The sequence below is a fragment of the Oncorhynchus mykiss genome, chromosome 1 (assembly GCF_013265735.2).
Source record: "Oncorhynchus mykiss isolate Arlee chromosome 1, USDA_OmykA_1.1, whole genome shotgun sequence".
Classification (NCBI taxonomy): Eukaryota; Metazoa; Chordata; class Actinopteri; order Salmoniformes; family Salmonidae; genus Oncorhynchus; species Oncorhynchus mykiss.
Window position 1 is genome coordinate 81,465,038 of NC_048565.1, and position 22,722 is coordinate 81,487,759.

General features: G+C 44.2%; 1 long non-coding RNA gene across 1 annotated transcript in view; it reads right to left on the reverse strand.

Moving 5' to 3' along the window:
• Positions 1 to 512: 512 nt before the first annotated feature.
• Positions 513 to 22,722, reverse strand: part of LOC118965609 — a 66,808-nt gene continuing 44,598 nt past the window's right edge. Inside the window, exons 2-3 of the long non-coding RNA XR_005053019.1 lie at positions 8,874 to 8,931; positions 513 to 2,621 (exon numbers count right to left, since the gene is read on the reverse strand). This is a non-coding gene — a long non-coding RNA (uncharacterized LOC118965609). The remainder of the gene's footprint in view (positions 2,622 to 8,873; positions 8,932 to 22,722) is intronic.

The following is a 22,722-nucleotide window of genomic DNA, read 5'->3' on the forward strand; positions in this document are numbered from 1 at the left end:
TATTGTTGACAATATGTAAACTCCCTTTTCTTTCCAAATGTTTATTGAAAACCTAAATAAATTTGCACAATGAGCACTTGCTGTCTGTCAAATACATTGTTGCAGTTGTTGGTTAACTAGCTAGCAATTTCTTTTACCATATTAGCATAGACGTGACATGAGTCAAAACACCTAAAAACAGGACATGGTATCAATAACGAGATACAGCGAGCTGAAACGAGACACCTACGATTCCCCACATTACAGCGTCTTGTAATTGGTGCTCGCTATCTGACCATCCAGAACCACAACAACACACAGCTTTCTGCCTCAAAGATGTGCACGCATCATTTACGTGACGTTGTCAGGCAACTGATCTATTTGGACAACAACATAACGGAAGCCCCCCACTTGGTTTGCTAAGTTGAAGGATGGGCTGGAGAAATGGTAACACTCAAATTCATAGAGTTGTTTCTGGTATGCTGTTTTTGCGAATTGAAGAGGCTGTATCATATAACATACATTTCTTTAAGCATGAAACCACTCAATCTTTATTAAACACACATGGAAAAGGTGGTAAGCAACTTAGGTAAAAAAAAAATGAAAAAGATTTTCGACAAGTCAAATTACTTAACTGTGTTAGAGGTTTCGTGATGCTTGTATCTAAACCAAAGTAGATCATTTAAAGATTGTTCAATGCTTCAGAGGGTCTCTGTAAGCTTCCATATGAGGTCCAAAACCTAGCAAGAAAGTGCATCCTTGTAACTGTGTGGGCTAATATTGTCAAAATGTTTGCCTTGGGGTAAGTTGAGCCAATGGCAAGTTGAGCAGTGTCTTTTTCCCAGGTGTAATACAAGCTATTATCCCTGGGATATGAGGTAACAACAGGGCCTGGCCTATGTTAAAATTGTTTTAAAAAGTACAACGTGTTTGTTAGGAGTTAAGCTTGTGTTAAAATATGCTTCAAATTGTTAAAATACAAAAAAGTGATTGTGTTGAATTGTGTTTGGGAAATAAGATAGTTTTAAGAGGTTGTGGTAATATTTCATTCAGTACAAAAAATGTGTAGGTAGCTTAACTTACCATGTCCCGTGGCTCAATTTACACCATACCGGGCAACGTTTTGCCAAGTGACCACGTTTTTGGACAAGCTAGTTTTCAAACTGAAGTATTTACATGACTTCTGATTATTTACAGGGATGCAATGCACATTTATCCTTCTCACGCCTCTAATCCTAGAATGACTTGATGAGGCAGAAAAGTGAATAATCCTGAGATCTGGCTGGAGTGAGGGAAGCATGTGTAAGAAGTCTGAGATTACATAAAATCATGAGAGTCGTCTCTGTGTCTGTCCTCTCTGCGGCTAGCCTAGCACCAGCCAATGCTTTCTGAGAAACATTTGAAACATTGATTGGATCAAATGACAAATTGCTCAAGAAACAAAATGAATGTGATACAACTCTATAATTCTCTCACTGACCTCAAAACCATTCTGTTATGTCTCTCAAAATGGGGTCTTTTCTCTGTCTGAGAGTTCAAGACAAGCCTCAGTCTGAAGGCTGCAAAGGCTGAGTGACTAGGAGGAAGAGGAATTGAATTTCCTCAAGTCCAGAGAAAATAAATAACGCCCTTGTCTGGGAGAGACCAGCAGTTTTCTCCCCGACATTGATGGCGTGTCAGGTTACCGTGTGTTACGGCGGCCCCCTGGCCCTTGGCCCCTGACGGGAGCAAACAGGTTGTGTCTGGCCTGGTGGAAGAACTTCCTTCTGATGACATCACACAGCTGGGACAGACATACACAGATGACAGGACAGCCCAGGGTTCCCTCACAGCAGAAGTCACAGATAGAGAAGATTCATAAAGGGCAATAACCACACGTTGATTCACACCTAACACCATTCGTGTGGTTGATCATTATCAAGAACTATTCTTAATAACCTTCTTTTGTTTTTACAAAAACATTCGCTTTCAAAATGAAGCTTATATTAACATAATGTTGCACACTCAGTTTGAGACCCAAAAAAGAAATGTACTGTTCTCCCGTGACCCAAATCGTCCTCCAACGACCCAAGTGAGTGTTAATCCTTTAGGATGGTGAGAGGGCTGAGGAGGGGTAGAGGAGGGCCCTCAAAGAGTGTGAGGATTCATTGAAAGAGGACAGAGACAGAGAGAGAGAAAAAGAGAAAGAGAGAAAGAGAAAGAGAGACTCCAGGATTGGGATGGCCTCCCTATACAGCAGGGGAATTCATTGTGAATACTGCCACCTGCTGGTGCTTTTAGGCATACTGTTTTGAGGTCTGAGGTGGGATTGACGATCAGTTCTCAGTTCCCATTCAGGTCAACCTTCCTTGATGGGTGGACCGGTGGCCATGTTGAGTGTACCCAGGAGTGTTCCAGTCAAGTTGCCGAGAGTCTGTGAGATAAAAAAAGAAGATGGTCCCACCCACCATGCACTGACTGGTGTGCGAGGCAGTCCCTGTTCTGGGTGACCCTACCCTGACCTTTAGGGTGTTCAGTCAGTGTTCCGCAGACGGAACCCTGTTAGGAACATTTTGCCCGGCAACAGTTTCCGTAAATACTGCACTTGGCAAGTCCAACAGGAAACCACGACGGGCTGCACTCCGGAAAACCTGCGGGTGTAACTGCACACACACACACACACACACACACACACACACACACACACACACACACACACACACACACACACACACACACACACACACACACACACACACACACACACACACACACACACACACACACACACACACACACACACACACACACACAATGAGTAAGTCGTGTTTTTAGCTGTAGACTAAATCTAATTTAAACTTTTATAAAATGACCTACCTGAAAGAAATGAAGAACCTACTTTATCATCTTCCAAAACATGAGGCACCTCTCTAAACTCTATTTGTGTTGCTACATGACCTTTCTCAACACCTACAATCCTTCCTCACTCAGAACAGTCTTCAACCAATTAACTCTCCCTCGGATTGACGGCAGCCCAGTGAAAGGCTGCCCAATCTGTGTCATTACAGCTCTCCCAACTCACACGCACACGCACGCACGCACACACACACACACACATCCTCACTCTCCACTGTCCCATCAATTTCCTGTTATTGTTGGAGGCTGAGCTGAAGCCCCCGACTGGGTCCCAAATGTCACCCCATTCCCTATGTACTTTTGACCGTAGCCCAGGGCCAAAAGTACTGCACTATGTAGGGAATAGAGTGACATTTGTGACGCAACCTCAATATTGATCCTGCACCCTGTGAGAAGATTAGGTGGGAATCCAGATGGATTCCATATCTATTATCTAATGGAATCTCTCCTAGAAAAAGCTATGGATTTTCTGCCATTGAACCTGTGTGAGTCTGAGAGAGAGAGAGAGAGAGAGAGAGAGTATGCGTGTGTATGTGTGTTGTATATGTGTGTATGTGAGTGTGTGCGTGTGTATGTGTGTGTGTCTGTGTGTGGTAGGTCCTGCACCCAAATGTGCTCTGTCACCTGGGGCCAAATGGCCCAAAACACAAAATACTCTATTAAGGGGATAGTCAGCCCTTCCCCCATCAATACGATTAAATGCCTCTCTCTCTCTCCAGTACCCAGAGGACGGACTAGTATAACGTGTGGTAGAGTAATACTATAGTATTCATGTTTGATATCTATCTGAAACGTGTCCTCTGCGGAGAACTTTTATGCCATCTATATGATTTCTATGGTAATTCAGCCTTCTCTGTTTCTCTCCACATCTTCCATTATTGTTTTTATTAATTATTTTATTTGACCTTTATTTAACTAGACAAGTCCGTTAAGAACAAATTCTTATTTACAGTGACGGCCTAGGAACAGTGGGTTAACTGCCTTGTTCAGGGGCAGAACAACAGATTTTGAAAATGTTTTTTTACCTTGTCGGCTCGGGGATTCAATCTTGCAACCTTTCAGTTACTAGTCCAACGCTCTAACCACTAGGCTACCTGCCTCTAACCACTAGGATACCTGCCTCTAACCACTAGGATACCTGCCTCTAACCACTAGGATACCTGCCTCTAACCACTAGGATACCTGCCTCTAACCACTAGGCTACCTGCCTCTAACCACTAGGCTACCTGCCTCTAACCACTAGGATACCTGCCTCTAACCACTAGGCTACCTGCCTCTAACCACTAGGCTACCTGCCTCTAACCACTAGGCTACCTACCTCTAACCACTAGGCTACCTGCCTCTAACCACTAGGCTACCTGCCTCTAACCACTAGGCTACCTGCCTCTAACCACTAGGCTACCTGCCTCTAACCACTAGGCTACCTGCCTCTAACCACTAGGCTACCTGCCTCTAACCACTAGGCAACCTGCCGCCCTACACTCTAACCACTAGGCTACCTGCCGCCCCTACACTCTAACCACCAGGCTACCTGCCTCCCCTACACTCTAACCACTAGGCTACCTGCCTCTAACCACTAGGCTACCTGCCTCTAACCACTAGGCAACCTGCCGCCCTACACTCTAACCACTAGGCTACCTGCCGCCCCTACACTCTAACCACCAGGCTACCTGCCTCCCCTACACTGTAACCACTAGGCTACCTGCCTCTAACCACTAGGCTACCTGCCTCTAACCACTAGGCTACCTGCCGCCCCTACACTCTAACCACTAGGCTACCTGCCTCTAACCACTAGGCTACCTGCCTCTAACCACTAGGCTACCTGCCTCTAACCACTAGGCTACCTGCCGCCCTACACTCTAACCACTAGGCTACCTGCCGCCCCTACACTCTAACCACTAGGCTACCTGCCTCCCCTACACTCTAACCACTAGGCTACCTGCCGCCCCTACACTCTAACCACTAGGCTACCTGCCGCCCCTACACTCTAACCACTAGGCTACCTGCCGCCCCTACACTCTAACCACTAGGCTACCTGCCTCCCCTACACTCTAACCACTAGGCTACCTGCCGCCCCTACACTCTAACCACTAGGCTACCTGCCGCCCCTACACTCTAACCACTAGGCTACCTGCCGCCCCTACACTCTAACCACTAGGCTACCTGCCGCCCCTACACTCTAACCACTAGGCTACCTGCTGCCCCTACACTCTAACCACTAGGCTACCTGTCGCCCCTACACTCTAACCACTAGGCTACCTGCCGCCCCTACACTCTAACCACTAGGCTACCTGCCGCACCTACACTCTAACCACTAGGCTACCTGCCGCACCTACACTCTAACCACTAGGCTACCTGCCGCCCCTACACTCTAACCACTAGGCTACCTGCCGCCCCTACACTCTAACCACTAGGCTACCTGCCGCCCCTACACTCTAACCACTAGGCTACCTGCCGCCCCTACACTCTAACCACTAGGCTACCTGCCGCTCAAACCTCTGTGAAGCAGTGACGACATGCTACTGATTACAACTTGGATTTTTAATCCAAACAATCAGATGGTTAGAAAGGGGTCTCATTTGGTCTTTCTCTTTGTTCTTGTCCTGCTGTGGTGAGGTACCCACACGGTCTCCTGTCCTGCTGTGGTGAGGTAACCACACGGTCTCCTGTCCTGCTGTGGTGAGGTACCCACACGGTCTCCTGTCCTGCTGTGGTGAGGTACCCACACGGTCTCCTGTCCTGCTGTGGTGAGGTACCCACACGGTCTCCTGTCCTGCTGTGGTGATAGCCTATTACTGTGACTCAACAATACCTGCATGCGCATTGTTATTTATCTTCTGGACTCAGATACTATTCGGTTTAATTTTCTATGGGGTTGAGATCTGGAGACTGGCTAGGCCACTGCAGGACCTTGAAATGCTTCTTACGAAGCCACTCCATCGTTGCCCGGGCGGTGTGTTTGGGATCATTGTCATGCTGAAAGACCCAGCCACGTTTCATCTTCAATGCCCTTGCTGATGGAAGGAGGTTTTCACTCAAAATCTCACGATACATGGCCCCATTCATTCTTTCCTTTACACGGATCAGTCGTCCTGGTCCCTTTGCAGAAAAACAGCCCCAAAGCATGATGTTTCCACCCCCATGCTTCACAGTAGGTATGGTGTTCTTTGGATGCAACTCAGCATTCTTTGTCCTCCGAACACAACGAGTTGAGTTTTTACCAAAAAGTTATATTTTGGTTTGATCTGACCATATGACATTCTCCCAATCTTCTTCCGGATCATCCAAATGCTCTCTCGCAAACTTCAGACGGGCCTGGACATGTACTGGCTTAAGCAGGGGGACACGTCTGGCACTGCAGGATTTGAGTCCCTGGCGGCGTAGTGTGTTACTGATGGTAGGCTTTGTTACTTTGGTCCCAGCTCTCTGCAGGTCATTCACTAGGTCCCCCCCGTGTGGTTCTGGGATTTTTGCTCACCGTTCTTGTGATCATTTTGACCCCATTGGTTGAGATCTTGCGTGGAGCCCCAGATCGAGGGAGATTATCAGTGGTCTTGTATGTCTTCCATTTCCTAATAATTGCTCCCACAGTTGATTTCTTCAAACCAAGCTGCTTACCTATTGCAGATTCAGTCTTCCCAGCCTGGTGCAGGTCTACAATTTTGTTTCTGGTGTCCTTTGACAGCTCTTTAGTCTTGGCCATAGTGGAGTTTGGATTGTCACTGTTTGAGGTTGTGGACAGGTGTCTTTTATACTGATAACAAGTTCAAACAGGTGCCATTAATACAGGTAACGAGTGGAGGACAGAGGAGCGTCTTAAAGAAGAAGTTACAGGTCTGTGAGAGCCAGAAATCTGGCTTGTTTGGAGGTGATCAAATATTTATTTTCCACCATAATTTGCAAATAAATTCATTAAAAATCCTACAATGTGATTTTCTGGAATTTCTTTTCTCATTTTGTCTGTCATGGTTGAAGTGTACCTATGATGAAAATTACAGGCCTCTCTCATATTTTTAAGTGGGAGAACTTGCACAATTGGTGGCTGACTAAATACTTTTTTGCCCCACTGGTATATACATCGTCCATACTTCACTACAGGTGTGTGTAGCTGGATGGAGCAGCAGGCAATGTGGAGAACAGCTGCTCTGCTAAGAGATCCTGTAGTAGGGTTGTCTGAGAGGAGAAATACAGTCTCAATGTGGAGAACAGAGGCCCAGCTGCTCTGCTAAGAGATCCTGTAGTAGGGTTGTCTGAGAGGAGAAACACAGTCTCAATGTGTATTGACAAGCATGGAGCACTCATGTCTCCTGTAAAGCACAGATCTGTCTGCTTGCGCCATGCTGATTTATCAGAGTATCGAGATGGAAGCAGATCCTCTTTTTTAATCAAAAACAGATAAGCTCCACCTGAGCCTGCCCAGCTAACAGCCCCCTATTTCATTTTTAATATCCAACCCAACCGGCAGTAAGTAAAGTAGTATCTCATTCCCAACCATGAGCACTTATTATTGCATGGCAGGAGGCTGGCTGGCTGGCTGTTTGGCGCCATGTTTCTGTGTCCTGTCGTGATCTCAGTATAAAAGCAACAAGCCTCCAAGGAGATGAAAGGTAACTCTCGATAGCTAGCAGCCTCTAGAGCAGGGGTCTTCAACTTTTTCTTGCCCAGGGAACTCCTCCCAGGCAAACCGGCAACCGGTTAAACAAAGGTTAGCTATGTGTTGGCAAAAAGTCAAGAAAGCTTACCAGCAGCCAGCGGGACTTGCCGCACTGGTAGCCTATGCCGTTCATGTGCTAGTCGGAAATAGAAAACTTGGAAATCTCCTACTTGCTTACTGGTTGTAGTTATACACGCGCCGCGTTCAACCAGTTAACAAGTTGCACATTTCAGAGTTCCGACTAGCATGTGAGCGAGGCACTATTCGCTGGTGCTTTATCAAAGCCTGTCAGATACTCCAGTTAGTGTCATTAACTCCAGTGAGTGTAATTGGCTCAATATTAGGAGTTGAGAAATAAAGTTGACATCATTAGAAATAGGATATTCTCCTATTTTATACTGTAGGTATGCAATTCAAAATGTGTTTATTCTGTTGTTGCTAGTGAAATTCATAAAAGCATCAAATTAAAAACCATAGCCGTTCTGACCTTCCTTTGGGTCCTGGTCAAAAGTAGTGCACTTTGTAGAATAGGATGCCAATTGGGAAGCATCTCCTGTCTCTGAAGTGTGCCAAAGAAACACATGATTACTCCATTCCATAGTAATCATGTGTTTCCATGGTAACTATATTCTCATCTGGTGTTGGAGTGCTGGAGAGCTTCTTCCTGAATTCTGCTGTACAGTCCACACACACACACACACACACACACACACACACACAGCAAGATTTAAGTCTCCCCTGCAATAGCTCACAGCTTGCATGGAGCAAATGAAATGAGCACCAGAAACACCTTCACCCAGCAAACTGTTACATCAGCCCACTCTCTCTGCCTGCGTTCCAAATGGCATCCTATACCCTATGGGCCCTGGTCAAAAGAAGTGCACTATATAGGGAAAAGGGTGCCATCTGGGACACACCCTCTCTCTGTCTGGCAGCGTCCTCCTGCTCACATCTGCTGCTGTTGTTAGCCTCAGAGAGAGCTGCCTGCTGCTCAGGGCTCAACACAAAACCATTCCTCTCTTTCTGTTCCTCTCTCTCTCTTTGTTCCTTTCTCTCTGGTTCTCTCTGTCTATCTCTCACTTTCTCCCTGACTCTCACAAAACACACACACACACACACACACACACACACACACACTGTCTTGCATTTTATCTCTCTCTCTTTCTCCCACTCTCTTTGTCTGTCTACCTCTCTTTATCTCTCTCTCTCAGGAAGATGAGCATTAGAGATAATGGTAATGATGATGATAGTGATGATGCTACCGATGGGGCTATGACCACACAATTATCTTCCTCAAGGACTTCATTGTCCTTTTGAGGACAGTCTGTTTTGCAGCATTACTTACATGTCCAGGTATTACAAACACTGGAAATAAAAAACTCCTTCCCATCTGCAATGATGACCTGTAGAGTAAAATAAACAGTAATCTCAGTTACCCAGAACTAAAATCTTGCGAAATTTGGTCAAGTGCAGCTATGTTTACATAGTGTGTCCAGGACAGATGAAATAAACAGCAAAGATCTACAGTATGAATGGAATAGAACACTGAAAATAGTTCCAAATGTTCTATTGGTTCTACCCATCTCTACTAGGTCATTGTGGATATGCAGGTGTTCCACGGTGAGAGAAGAGAACAGGAGATTGATATTTTCTTGTCTGACAGGCAGCAGGAGGTGAGGGGTAATGAAATGCATTTCATATTGGAATGCCCTCTCGTGTCTGTTTGCCGATACAACCTTACTTGTCAAATAGTCCTAAGTGGCATAATTACTAGTACAACCTTCGGCAGGTCGCACACGCTTGTCCCCCATTAGAGTCAATGTAAGCGTTCCTGACCAACACAAGGGCAATCTACTCAGTCATTTGCTGGTGGAGAGAAGATCTCTCTCTCTCTCTCTCTCTCTCTCTCTCTCTCTCTCTCTCTCTCTCTCTCTCTCTCTCTCTCTCTCTCTCTCTCTCTCTCTCTCTCTCTCTCTCTCTCTCTCTCTCTCTCTCTCTCTCTCTCTCTCTCTCTCTCTCTCTCTCTCTCTCTCTCTCTCTCTCTCTCTCTCTCTCTCTCTCTCTCTCTCTCTCTCTCTCTCTCTCTCTCTCTCTCTCTCTCTCTCTCTCTCTCTCTCTCTCTCTCTCTCTCTCTCTCTCTCTCTCTCTCTCTCTCTCTCTCTCTCTCTCTCTCTCTCTCTCTCTCTCTCTCTCTCTCTCTCTCTCTCTCTCTCTCTCTCTCTCTCTCTCTCTCTCTCTCTCTCTCTCTCTCTCTCTCTCTCTCTCTCTCTCTCTCCTCTCTCTCTCTCTCTCTCTCTCTCTCTCTCTCTCTCTCTCTCTCTCTCTCTCTCTCTCTCTCTCTCTCTCTCTCTCTCTCTCTCTCTCTCTCTCTCTCTCTGGAGTGCATGCTGGGAGTGAGTCGTCAAGCAGAGTGTTTGTGAGCGCGAATGAAATTTCTTTTCACTCTATTGGGTTTTGGTATGTACATATATAGGTTGGTTTTTCGCGAGGGCACAACCAGCGGGTGGGGCTGGTTGCAATGGCCACTCGCGGAAATGTAGAGTTTGAAAAACTTAGTCGGAGGCATGGAGTAAAAATTCCTGCTGCGGCTGGGTGTTCAGTGGAAGAATGTAGCTTGGCTGTGGGTGCTATCATTGGGTATGATAGCATCAAATCAGCCTCAAGGATGAATAGCGCTGTAGTGATATTCTTAGATTCAATTGAAAAGGTGAATAAGATAGTTGAGAGGGGTGTTGTGTTGCGGGAGACACAGACGCCGGTATTTCCGCTTATGAATCCGGCGAAGAAAGTTATGCTTTCTAACGTGCCACCATTTGTTAGAGATGAAGTGTTAGAGCGAGAGTTATCTCGTCATGGTCAAATCGTATCTACAATAAAGAAGGTTCTTTTTGGATGCAAATCTCCGTTGTTGAAACATGTCGTGTCTCATAGGAGACAAGTGCATATGATTTTAAAAAAGGAAGGAGATGAACTGAATTTAGCGTTTAGTTTTAAGATTGATGGATTTGATTATGTCTTCTATGCATCTACTGAATCAATGAAATGTTTTGGATGTGGAAGAGAGGGGCATTTGGTGCGTAATTGTCCCGAGAATGAACGCGCTGAGCCTGGTAGTAGCTTTAGTGCGGGTGCAACTAACGTACCACAGCGAAGGGATGAAAATACTACAGGTGTAGGGGAAGAGAGAAGGTGGGCAGATGTGGTTGGAAAAGTAGGAGAGGAAGGCATTGTGGATACGGGGGCAATTGTGGTAGATCAGAACAAAGAGGGAGGGGAAACACTAGGTGAGATTGCGACTGCCGTCGCTGAGGTGGTGCTGGAAAATGAAATTGGAGGTCAAGAGGAGATTGAAATAACGGAAAAGGAAGCGGATGTTTTCAAAATACCGAGGAGTAAAAGGAAGAATTTAAGGGGTGGTGAAGGGTCTAATTCTAAGAGAAAGGTAGAGATGGATAAATCAGGTGAAGATGAACAGGTTGTAGAGATGGGGTTTTCTTCTGGGGAGGATAGCGAGAGTGAGTCATCTGACGCGTCACAACAATATAGTGAGATAGATGGGGTGGAAGGGAGGTATGGGATTGAGAAGATACGTCAATTTCTGAAGTTGACAAAAGGGAAGAAATATATGCAGGATTACAATGTAACTGATTTTTTCCCTGAACGTGAATTGTTTATTGAATCAGCAAAGTTTCTGATGTCAAAAATTACAGGGGGAGGTTTGAAAAGCCCTGAAATTGCTAGACTCAAGAAAGTGGTCACGAGAGTAATAAGTGATGCAAATTCTAAAGAAAATGAAAGAGTTCAGTTGCAGTTTTAACTCTGTAAAGAGATGTGGTGGCTGTATCTTCCTCTGTATTTTTTTCTTATCCATGAGCAGTTTTAAGATCTCTTCTTTAAACGTAAATGGGGCAAGAGATGTTAAAAAAAGAGCCATGGTGTACGAGTTAATGAGGGGAAAGGGAAGTGACATAATTTTTCTACAAGAAACGCATAGTAATTTGGAAAATGAAGTTATGTGGCAACAGGAGTGGGGGGGGACAGTGGTGTGTAGTCATAAAAACTCAAAAAGTGGGGGTGTGGTTATCTTGTTCTCAAAAGGGTTTTTGCCTTTGTCATATGAGGTTGAAGAGGTAGTTGAGGGGAGGTTATTAAAAGTTAGAGCAAGGTATGAAAACATCAATATGTGTCTGATAAATGTATATGCCCCAGTGGTGACAGTTGAGAGGGTATGTTTTTTAGAGACATTATCAAATACCATTGAGAAATGTAACAAAGAAGATTATTTGTTTATTGCTGGGGATTTTAACTGCACAGTTAGTGATTTAGATAGAAATCACCAAGAACCTCATATAGCCTCAAGGACGTTTTTAAAACGCCTTATTGTAACAAATGAACTGTGTGATATTTGGAGGAGTCAACATGGAGGAACAAGGCAGTACACCTGGGCGCATGTGAGAGAGAACATCATCTCTATGGCCAGGTTAGATAGGTTTTATGTTTTTGAGCATCAATCTCAGGTCTGTAAATCAAGTGTGATAACTCCAGTGGGATTTTCTGATCATTGTTTAATAACAGAGGTGGTGTTCATTAACGATGTAAAACCTAAAAGCGCATACTGGCATTTTAATATAACTTTATTGAGTGATGCTCACTTCAGGAATTGTTTCAGTTTTTTTTGGGAGAGGTGGAGGTCTCAAAAGGCCAGTTTTGTATCCCTTCAACAATGGTGGGATATAGGGAAAATCCAGATTCAACAATTTTGTAATCAATACACGAGGAATGTCACCAAGGATATCATCAGATCAATGAAAGCCCTAGAGATTGAAATAGTGGAACTCATGACGTTGGTTGAGACCACAGGAGATCGAGGCCATACTCAGGCCCTCAAGAGGAGAAAAGCTGCATTGGCAGATCTGCTGGGTATCAGAGCACAGGGGGCATTGGTGAGAAGTAAATTTCAGGGCATATCTGAAATGGATGCCTCATCCAAATTTTTCTTTGGTTTAGAGAAAAAGAATGGACAAAGAAAAATTATTCATTGTCTCAAATCAGCTGTTGGACAAGAGCTCACTAGCCCTAGTGAAATTAGAAAGAGGGCAGTAGAGTTCTATGCTGAGCTCTACAAGTGTGAGTACAAAGAGGACAAAACAGTGACACAGCAGTTCTTTGATGGGCTCCCAAAGGTGCCTGCAGAAGCTCAGGTTGAGCTTGAGCAACCATTGTCTTTGCAGGATTTATACACTGCATTAAAAGGAATGGAAAATGGAAGGGCACCAGGCATTGATGGGCTTCCCGTTGACTTTTTTAAGTCTTTTTGGGCTATGTTGGGAGAGGATTGGTTAGAAGTAGCTAATGATAGTTTAACCGGAGGGTTACTACCAATAAGCTGCAGAAGGGCTGTCCTCACCCTACTGCCTAAAAAGGGTGACCCGAGGGAGGTGAAGAACTGGAGGCCGGTGGCTTTATTGTGTACTGATTATAAAATATTGTCAAAGGCTTTGTCCAACAGGCTGAGGGAGGTGATGGGGCAAATCATACATACGGATCAGTCCTACTGTGTTCCTGGCAGGCAGATAGGGGATAACATTTCTCTGATTCGTGATTTTTTGGACGTCTCTAGGGCTATTGGGTTGGATGCTGGTCTAATTTCAATTGATCAGGAAAAGGCATTTGACCGAGTTGAACATCAATATTTATGGCACACGTTTGAAGCGTTTGGGTTCAGCTCTGGTTTTATTGCCATGATAAAGGTGATATATGGTGACATTGAAAGTGTATTGAAAGTTAACGGTGGTTTGAGTGCTCCTTTTAAAGTGTGTAGAGGTATTAGGCAGGGATGTTCTATGTCAGGGATGTTATATGCTATTGCTATAGAGCCACTACTAAATAGCATTAGAAGTCGTATTGCAGGGGTGTGCCTTTCAGAGGATATTCCTCCTATTCGTCTTTCAGCCTATGCTGATGATGTAGTTGTGCTAGTGAAAAATCAAGCGGAGGTGGATAGTTTGAGTCTAATGGTTGATCGTTTTAGGGGAATATCCTCTGCAAAGGTAAATTGGGAAAAGAGTTGTGCTTTACAGATTGGAGAATGGTCTGGGGGGATCATGGCTTTGCCAGGGGGGCTAGAATGGTGTAAGGGAGGTTTTAAGTATCTTGGAGTGTACCTAGGAGATGAGGGGACTATGGAAAAAAATTGGAGTGGGGTGGTTGAAATGGTGGAAGGGAGGATGAGGAGATGGCGTTGGTTACTATCTCGTATGTCATATAGGGGGCGTACTATTATAGTTAACAATGTGATTGCATCTGCACTGTGGCATCGGTTGTCAGTTTTAGAACCACCATCTGGCCTTCTGGCTAAGATACAGGCAATTATTGTGGATTTCTTTTGGGATAAATATCACTGGGTTCCACAAAGTGTTTTGTATTTGTCAAAAGAGGAGGGGGGACAAGGTCTTGTACATCTTGCTAGTAGGGCTGCTGCTTTCCGGTTTCAGTTTATTCAAAGGTTGCTTTATGGACCGGAAAATGTGGTGTGGAGAGGGGTGGCAGGTCTTATATTACAGCGGGTTGGAGGATTAGGTTTAAAGAAGGCTTTATTTCTGGTTGATAGTAGCCAGATTTCTAGGGAGGGAGTACCTCCGTTTTACAGAGGCCTTCTCAGAGTGTGGAGCGTAATGAAGGTGTCCAGAAGAACTTCAGCGGAGTCAGTGCATTGGCTGTTGGAGGAACCTCTGGTGTATGGGGCAAGACTGGACTGTACAACTGCAGCTGTTCCACATTTCTCCAAGATTCTGGTGAAGGGGAAAATCATCACCTTAAGACAGTTAATGGCCATGGCTGGGCCCGCCTTAATGGATAGAAGACGGATGGCAGAACATTTGGGGATGAGGTCGGAAAGGATTGTCGGACAAATGCTGGGGAGCTGTAGGAAGGCTCTGTCAGCGGAAGAATGGGGTATGCTTAGTAGCCACAAGAAGATTGTGCAAGATGAAGACGTCTCATTTCCAAAACTAGGGATTACACCAAATATCCCAGAGTCAGAAAGAAAGGCGTTATTGCTGGATTTGAGAGGGTTGGAGGAGGTGGGTTTGGATGAGGTGAATGGGAAGGAATTGTATAGAGGGTGTGTCAAGGTGTTGAATAAAGATAAATTGAAAAATAGAAAAGATACTCCATGGAGGGTAAAATTGGGCATTGATGACAAGGTAAAGCCAGCATGGAGAGCACTGTACAAACCACCGTTACAAAAGGGTACTGGTGATATGCAATGGAGGGTTTTACATGGCATCATTGCAGTTAATGCTTTTGTATCTGTTATTAACTCAGATGTTAGAGATGGATGTCCTTTTTGTAATATAAGAGAAACCATTTTTCACTGTTTTATGGAGTGTGAGAGGATAAAACCTCTATTCGAAATGCTGGAATCTTTGTTTAAAGCTGTAGGGGAGTTTTTCAATAACACTGTTTTTATTTTGGGGTTTCATTATAGTAAACAACAGAAAAGAAAATGTCAAATGTTAAATTTTGTTTTGGGACAAGCTAAGATGTCAATTTTTCTGAGTAGGAAACATAAGATAGAAACGGGATATGGGCAGGATGTAAGATGTGTTTTTAAAGGTTTAGTGAAAGCAAGAATAAAAGTAGATTTTGAGTTCTTTTCAGCTGTAAAAGATCTCCTATTATTTGAGGAGAAGTGGGCCTACGAAGGAGCGCTTTGTTTTGTAGAGGAGGGGAAATTATTTTTTGCTGCTGAAATAAGTTGAATGTATATGTTATGTATTTATTTTTGTTTAGGAATTACATTTGTTGTTTTATTTCTGAAAAGGCAGTGTGTCATTATTTTATGTTAACATTTGAGTAAAAAATAAAGGTTTTATAAAAACTCAAAAACTCTCTCTCTCTCTCTCTCTCTCTCTCTCTCTCTCTCTCTCTCTCTCTCTCTCTCTCTCCCTCTCTCTCCAACTCCCCCCTCCCTCTCTGTCTCTTTCTCTCTCCCCCCCCCCATCTCTCTCTCAGGGGAACTGTCACAGTCTCTTTGCTCTCCTGCCATATGTGATGTCTTTGCCAGCCCCAGCCTCACCCCAGGGCATATGATATAAGAGCTTTCATTTATTAAGGATTATATCAGAAACCCAAACCAGACCAAGGAGGTCCTGTTTCTGCTGACTGAATGAGAGAGGGGGAGAGAGAGAGAGGGTGAGAGGGTGAGAGAGAGAAGGGGGGGGATCTGCATATTTTTGTTCTAACCCAGCACAAGCTGGTTAAACTAATCAACCATAAATTCCTTGGGAAGAGGGACCATTGTTTCTCATACAAAAACCAAAATATTTTTTGTACATTACTTAGAAATCTTTAAATCAGTGCAACATCTGAAAACCTTGAGGGCCAGGTTCTGCTACTAATCTGATGCTAAACCCCTTGGTGCAGATCTGTAGAGGAAGAGGGAGGAGGTTCATCTCAACTCCACACATCTGGATGTAATGACTGCTATAATCCACACAGGACGTCATGTAACTGCACCTGAAGACACAGTTACATCATGGCTAACTATGACATTCAGTCCAAACACAACAATGATACAAACAGTCAGATTCTCCAAAGCATAGAAATGACCTCAATACCGACATGCACCATTGCCTAACCAAACTCATGTCTAACCAACCAACCAAATGATAGCAAGGTGGACTTTGGCTACGTAACAGACTTTCGCTCAGGCTAAAGACAACAGCGGCAATATAATGGGGTTCACCTTCTCAGCTCTCAAGAAAATTCTCATTCCAAATCTGATTGAAAACCCAAGGGTTGTGGGTTCAAATCCCGCTGGAGCAACCCACATGAAAAATGTATGCATGCATGACTGTAAGTTACTTTGATGAAAGCATCTACCAAGTGGCATATCTTCTTCTAATAAATATTATACGTTACAAAAAAATACATGTTTAGAGTCATTTATTCATCAATCCACCTGTGCGTCGATCTAATGAACATAATAAAAAACTCGCCATCAACATCCGTCAGTTTAAACTAGAGATATCTGTTTTTGTATGGGCTGCATCTCTGTCCACCGCATCCGCCTCTGTCGACCTTCTGCATCTGCGGGGGAAAGTTTGTCAGACCACGAAAACCTCTGTAGCATCCGAACGGTTTGGCCTAACTAATATGACCACTCTATGAAAGATGAGACTCTCGTAAAGACGACGGTGTTCTCCGTTTTGGTCGGCGACCCCACAAGCCCCAAAGGACTAGTCGGTACCGCCGATGTGCCAACGTACAACTTCTGTCTCTGTCTGTAGCGTCCACACCATTTGGGCTACAAACTAATATAACCCTACTATGGAAAGGGGAAACTCTCACGATTATGACGGTGTTCTCCATTTTGCTACAACCCCCACAGGTATCATGGGACTGCTTTAAAAAATGTATGGAAGTAGTTTTGTGCCAACCAAAAAAAGGGGTTAAATATGTGTCCAAAAATATAGATTTCCTGAGCTTTTTTTAGATATAGGACAGACACTTCAAAACCTTATTCCTCATGATTTATTTTTTGACTGTCTGTTTCGCATGTATGAATGTGTTTTTCAATGTGTTTCTATGGGCTATAGTAGGAAAGGCCAAATTCAACATTTTTTCTAATATTTTTGTTTTATTTATTTTTTATACCTACATGGGTCCTAAAATGTAAAAAATGTAATAGCTACAAGCTCTCTCCCAAACATTGTGTTCTGATTCGTGTCCTGATAAACGTCTCTCCTTGCTGTCCTCTCCTTCGTATCCTGGCAATGGTCACACGTCGTATCGCTGCTGACTCACAAGCCCCTGACAGCTCATTTGCATAAATCATAATCTAGATGTGACAGTGTGTGTGTGTGTGTGTGTGTGTGTGTGTGTGTGTGTGCGCGTGTCTTGACTGCATGAAGGATGACACTAAAAAGAGGGGAAATATGCTTAAAGTTTCCAGATAAAGTGACAATATGACAAAGGACATTTAGAAGCATTGCCTAGTTCTAGAAAACAGGGCTACACACCCTCCACTGGGTTACATTACAATCTGAAACCACACGCATTTCAACACAATGAACCATGCAGAAATACAGCAGTGAGTTCTGAGCCACACCAGGTATTCTCCCTGTTCTGCATAATATGTTATGCAATAGGTAGGTCTAATCCTGAATGCTGATTGGTTAAAAGTGCATTCTAGCCGGTGTCTATTCCACAAGTTACCACCAGCTAAATCTATTATGTTAAAATGCCCATTTACTCTGTTCCATCTGACTGCGTAATCCTGACTGCGTCGTCTCATCAGCACAGCCAGGCACTTTATAAACGTTATATCCACTATAAAAAGCATCTAGACATTATCTCACATTTCTTTTAGACTAACATTTAGTTTTCAACAGGGGAGATTTGTATAAACCTTGCTGTCTATCTCTCCGACATTTGCAACATTGTTTCAATATTCAAACTCGATCTCCAACTGTCCAATAGTAATGAATGTGTAGGGGTCGGGAGTCGGGATGAGAGAGAGAGGCAGGCAGCGATTCTCAGCCAGTCGAAATCATGAATCAGCTGGCATCATTTTTATGGAAATATAAACTCAGCCAAAAAAGAAACGTCCTCACTATCAACTGTGTTTATTTTCAGCAAACTTAACATGTGAAAATATTTGTATGAACATAAGATTCAACAACTGAGACATAAACTGAACAAGTTCCACAGACATCTGACTAGTTCTTGCTGTGAGATGTTACCCCACTCTCCCACCAAGGCACCTGCAAGTTCCCGGACATTTCTGGGGGGAATGGCCCTAGCCCTCACCCTCCGATCCAACAGGTCCCAGACATGCTCAATGGGATTGAGATCTTAGCTCTTCGCTGGCCATGGCAGAACACTGACATTCCTGTCTTGCAGGAAATCACGCACAGAACCAGCAGTAAGGCTGGTGGCATTGTCATGCTGGAGGGTCATGTCAGGATGAGCCTGCAGGAAGGGTACCACATGAGGGAGGATGTCTTCCCTGTAACGCACAGCATTGAGATTGCCTGCAATGACATCAAGCTCAGTACGATGATGCTGTGATACACCGCCCCAGACCATGACAGACCCTCCACCTCCAAATCGATCCCTCTCCAGAGTACTGACCTTGCAACGCTCATTCCTTCGACGATAAACGCGAAACCGACCATCACTCCTGGTGAGACAAAACCGCGACTCGTCAGTGAAGAGCACTTTTTGCCAGACCTGTTTGATCCAGCGACGGTGGGTTTGTGCCCATAGGTGATGTTGTTGCCGGTGATGTCTGGTGAGGACCTGCCTTACAAAAGGCCTACAAGCACTCAATACAGCCTCTCTCAGCCTATTGCGGACAGTCTGAGCACTGATGGAGGGATTGTGAATTCCTGGTGTAACTCGGGCAGTTGTTGTTGCCATCCTGTACCTGTCCCGCAGGTGTGATGTTCGGATGTACTGATCCTGTGCAAATCAAAACAAATTTATTTATATAGCCCTTCGTACATCAGCTGATATCTCAAAGTGCTGAACAGAAACCCAGCCTAAAACCCCAAACAGCAAGCAATGCAGGTGCAGAAGCATGGTGGCTAGGAAAAACTCCCTAGAAAGGCCAAAACCTAGGAAGAAACCTAGAGAGGAACCAGGCTATGTGGGGTGGCCAGTCCTTTTCTGGCTGTGCCGGGTGGAGATTATAACAGAACATGGCCAAGATGTTCAAATGTTCATAAATGACCAGCATGGTCAAATAATAATAATCACAGGCAGAATAGTTAAAACTGGAGCAGCAGCACAGCCAGGTGGACTGGGGACAGCAATGAGTCATCATGTCAGGTAGTCCTGAGGCATGGTCCTAGGGCTCAGGTCCTCCGAGAGAGAGAAAGAGAGAATTAGAGAGAGCATTCTTAAATTCACACAGGACACCGGATAGGACAGGAGAAGTACTCCAGATATAACAAACTGACCCTAGCCCCCCGACACATAAACTACTGCAGCATAAATACTGGAGGCTGAGACAGGAGGGGTCAGGAGACACTGTGGCCCCATCCGATGTGCAGGTGTTGTTACATGTGGTCTGCCACTGCGAGGACGATCAGCTGTCCGTCCTGTCTCCCTGTAGCGCTGTCTTAGACATCTCACAAGACGGACATTACAATTTATTGCCCTGGCCACATCTGCAGTCCTCATGCCTCCTTGCAGCATGCCTAAGGCACGTTCACGCAGATGAGCAGGGATCCTGGGCATCTTTCTTTTGGTGTATTTCAGAGTCAGTAGAAAGGCCTCTTTAGTGTCCCAAGTTTTCATAACTGTGACCTTAATTGCCTACCGTCTGTAATCTGTTAGTGTCTTATCGACCGTTCCGTAGGTGCATGTTCATTAATTGTTGATGGTTCATTGAACAAGCATGGAGAAACAGTGTTTAAACCCTTTACAATGAAGATCTGTGAAGTTATTTGGACTTTTACGAATTATCTTTGCAAGACAGGTTCCTGAAAAAGGGACGTTTCTTTTTTTGCTGAGTTTACAAAGAAATGCCATTTGAAAAAAGGTAAAACTAAACCAAGGGCAGCCAGTTTGCAGTCTTCCACCTTCAGTTTGAAGTAATTTTGTTAGCTGTATTGTTGGCTAGCTCCTCTGAACAAGTGTCCTGATGAGAGAGCACATTTTCTATGCCAGGTGAAATCAAGCCTCATTAGCTCATTGTTATGGATGTACCCAAATAATGTCACTAGAAAACAGCTTAAACAAATACAGAGACTGTTGTTATTCTGGCTCCACTGTTTGACGTGACTGTAAGTTAGTCGTAGTTGGCTAGCTAGCAACAAGGGATAAGTACGTTACCGGCCAGTATGGCAATGGAAAATTTTGAACGAACGACTGGGTCTCGTCCATAGATACAGAACAAAAAGCCTGAAAGATGGGGTCGGGTCTCTGGCAACCGACCAATAAAACGAACAACCAGCCGGCTTGGGTAGCAATCCTATATTTTATTTCGGGACTAAATCTTGTGGAAGGATGAAATAGTATGAATAAATTCGTAAAAATAACGTTTTTAATGAGAATATGTCAATCATTATTTGAGTATGTTGGTTACCCGTTGTATAAAAGTGATAATGCCCTCGAAGCCGGTGTTTGGAGGACATATTGACTTCATCTCGGGCCTAACAACACCCGTGCCAATATATCCTCCAAACACCTGCTTCTCGGGCATTATCACTTAAATAAGATGGTCCTGTGCTGTGTGTGTCGGGCAGTGATGATGTCACAGAGCCCAAGGCCCCTGTTCTGAAACTGCAGCTGTTTACACTTCCCTGCAGAGAGAGAGCCACTCACACAGTAACAACCAGGTCATAGCTATATGATACTTTGGTGGGGGGTTGTGTGTGTGTGTGTGTGTATATGCGCATTTGTCAGTATCACAGAGAAGATCAGTATCTTGTTCATTTCTATCCCTCTATCCTCTAAATCAGCATGATCCTTCTTATCACTAATGAGCCTGTGATTTAACATTTAATATTCACAGTCTAACAGGTTTCAAAATATTAAAAAGAAACAAGCCAATTGCAGCACATCAGGTCAAGTCAGGAGGAGTCTCTACATAGATCAGGGTTCAGGTGGAAGCATTTGGTTTTGGAGTGATGATCCCACTCTTCAAACTCACTTTGATGTTTCCTCAGTAGTTTGGTGAAAAACAAGGACTCCGAGACAATATTAGAAAACTATGGCCTCAAGGCTCTCCTTTGATGCTGAAGAGAAGAGAGGGGGGCTGACAGGAAGAGAGGGGGAGGGAGAGAAAGATGAGGGGGGCAAGAGAGAGAGAGAAAGAGGGGGAGAGACAGAGAGACAGAGACAGAGACAGAGAGAGAGAGAGACCATTGATAGCATGCTAATCTCACCACTATAACTAACAAGGACAATGCTGATTTTAAGCTGGGCTTGAGTATTCATGCAAACCAGCTTTTTTCTCCAACATGACAATACTCATCAATCAAACTCATCAATTCAATCAATCACTCTCCATTTGACCTTTGTCTGGTTATAGAGAAGCTTGATAGGGAAGTATTACAGAGATCATGTCAAGCTTTACTTTAAGCTGCAGAGATACCATGTCAATATAAGGAATTGTTTATTTGATGGTACTATTACTTACTGTACCTACACTGTAATTATTTTGAAACCGATTTGATAGAGAATGTAATTGCTATCTGCAGTTACCATGCACAGCTAAGTACTGCTGCATGGTTGACTACAAAATAAGACCCGACAAGCCTCCTGTGCACACAGAGAACCAAGCGTAAAGTTCTGCGCCGTCAATATAAACCATCACATCTCAGTCAACCACAACATTACCGTATTTATTCTTGTTTGGTTGGAGCTGGTTGGTGTGATGTGTGGTTTGCATCATGGGTAAGGAAGATAGTCAGTGGGTTGAATGTGGTAGGAGTAAACACCAGGTCTGGGACTCTCTAAACATCGCTGCGGTTACTACTGGAATACTTACGCCTGCAGCCGTCTAACCATTCATACGTCACCTTAAGTTAGTTAGAGGAACCATAACTATTCACTAGTTGTTTACTTCCTGACACACACACACACAAAGTAAGTAAATAATCATGCAAATTGAACAGATGAGTAACATACTGTACACCAAGGTGGAGGATTTAGCCCTACTTTGAGGCTAAAGTGAAGGGGTGAGATATCTAAAGTAACTTCATGTCAAATTTGAGGATAAACTAAAAGTGCTGACTGCAGTTGAGTGTCAACTTCCAGAGCCCTCTCCTCTCTGCTCTCTCTGCTCTCTCTCATATCCATATTTCATAAGCACTTCTCACCATTCATTCCATCTCTGTTTCGTGCCGCCACAGTCCACCGCACAAGAGGGAGCAGCTTATTCTGTGGGGATTCTGCTTGATATATTAATGCTCTTAAGAAGGCACACTATTGCGTCTCAAAAGGCATACTATTCCCTATATAGTGCACCATTTTGACCAGGGACCATAGGGCTTTGGTCAAAGGTAGTGAATTCTATAATCCATAGGGGGCCATTTGGGACACATGCCTTCTCAGTACATAGTCATAATCCATTTACACTGGTTGAAATACTGATGCAAGTGGAAGTCACTCTTTCCAAGGTACACCTCATCTGGGATTTGAAGCTAAGGTGAACCTCAATTCACCTGCTTCGAAAT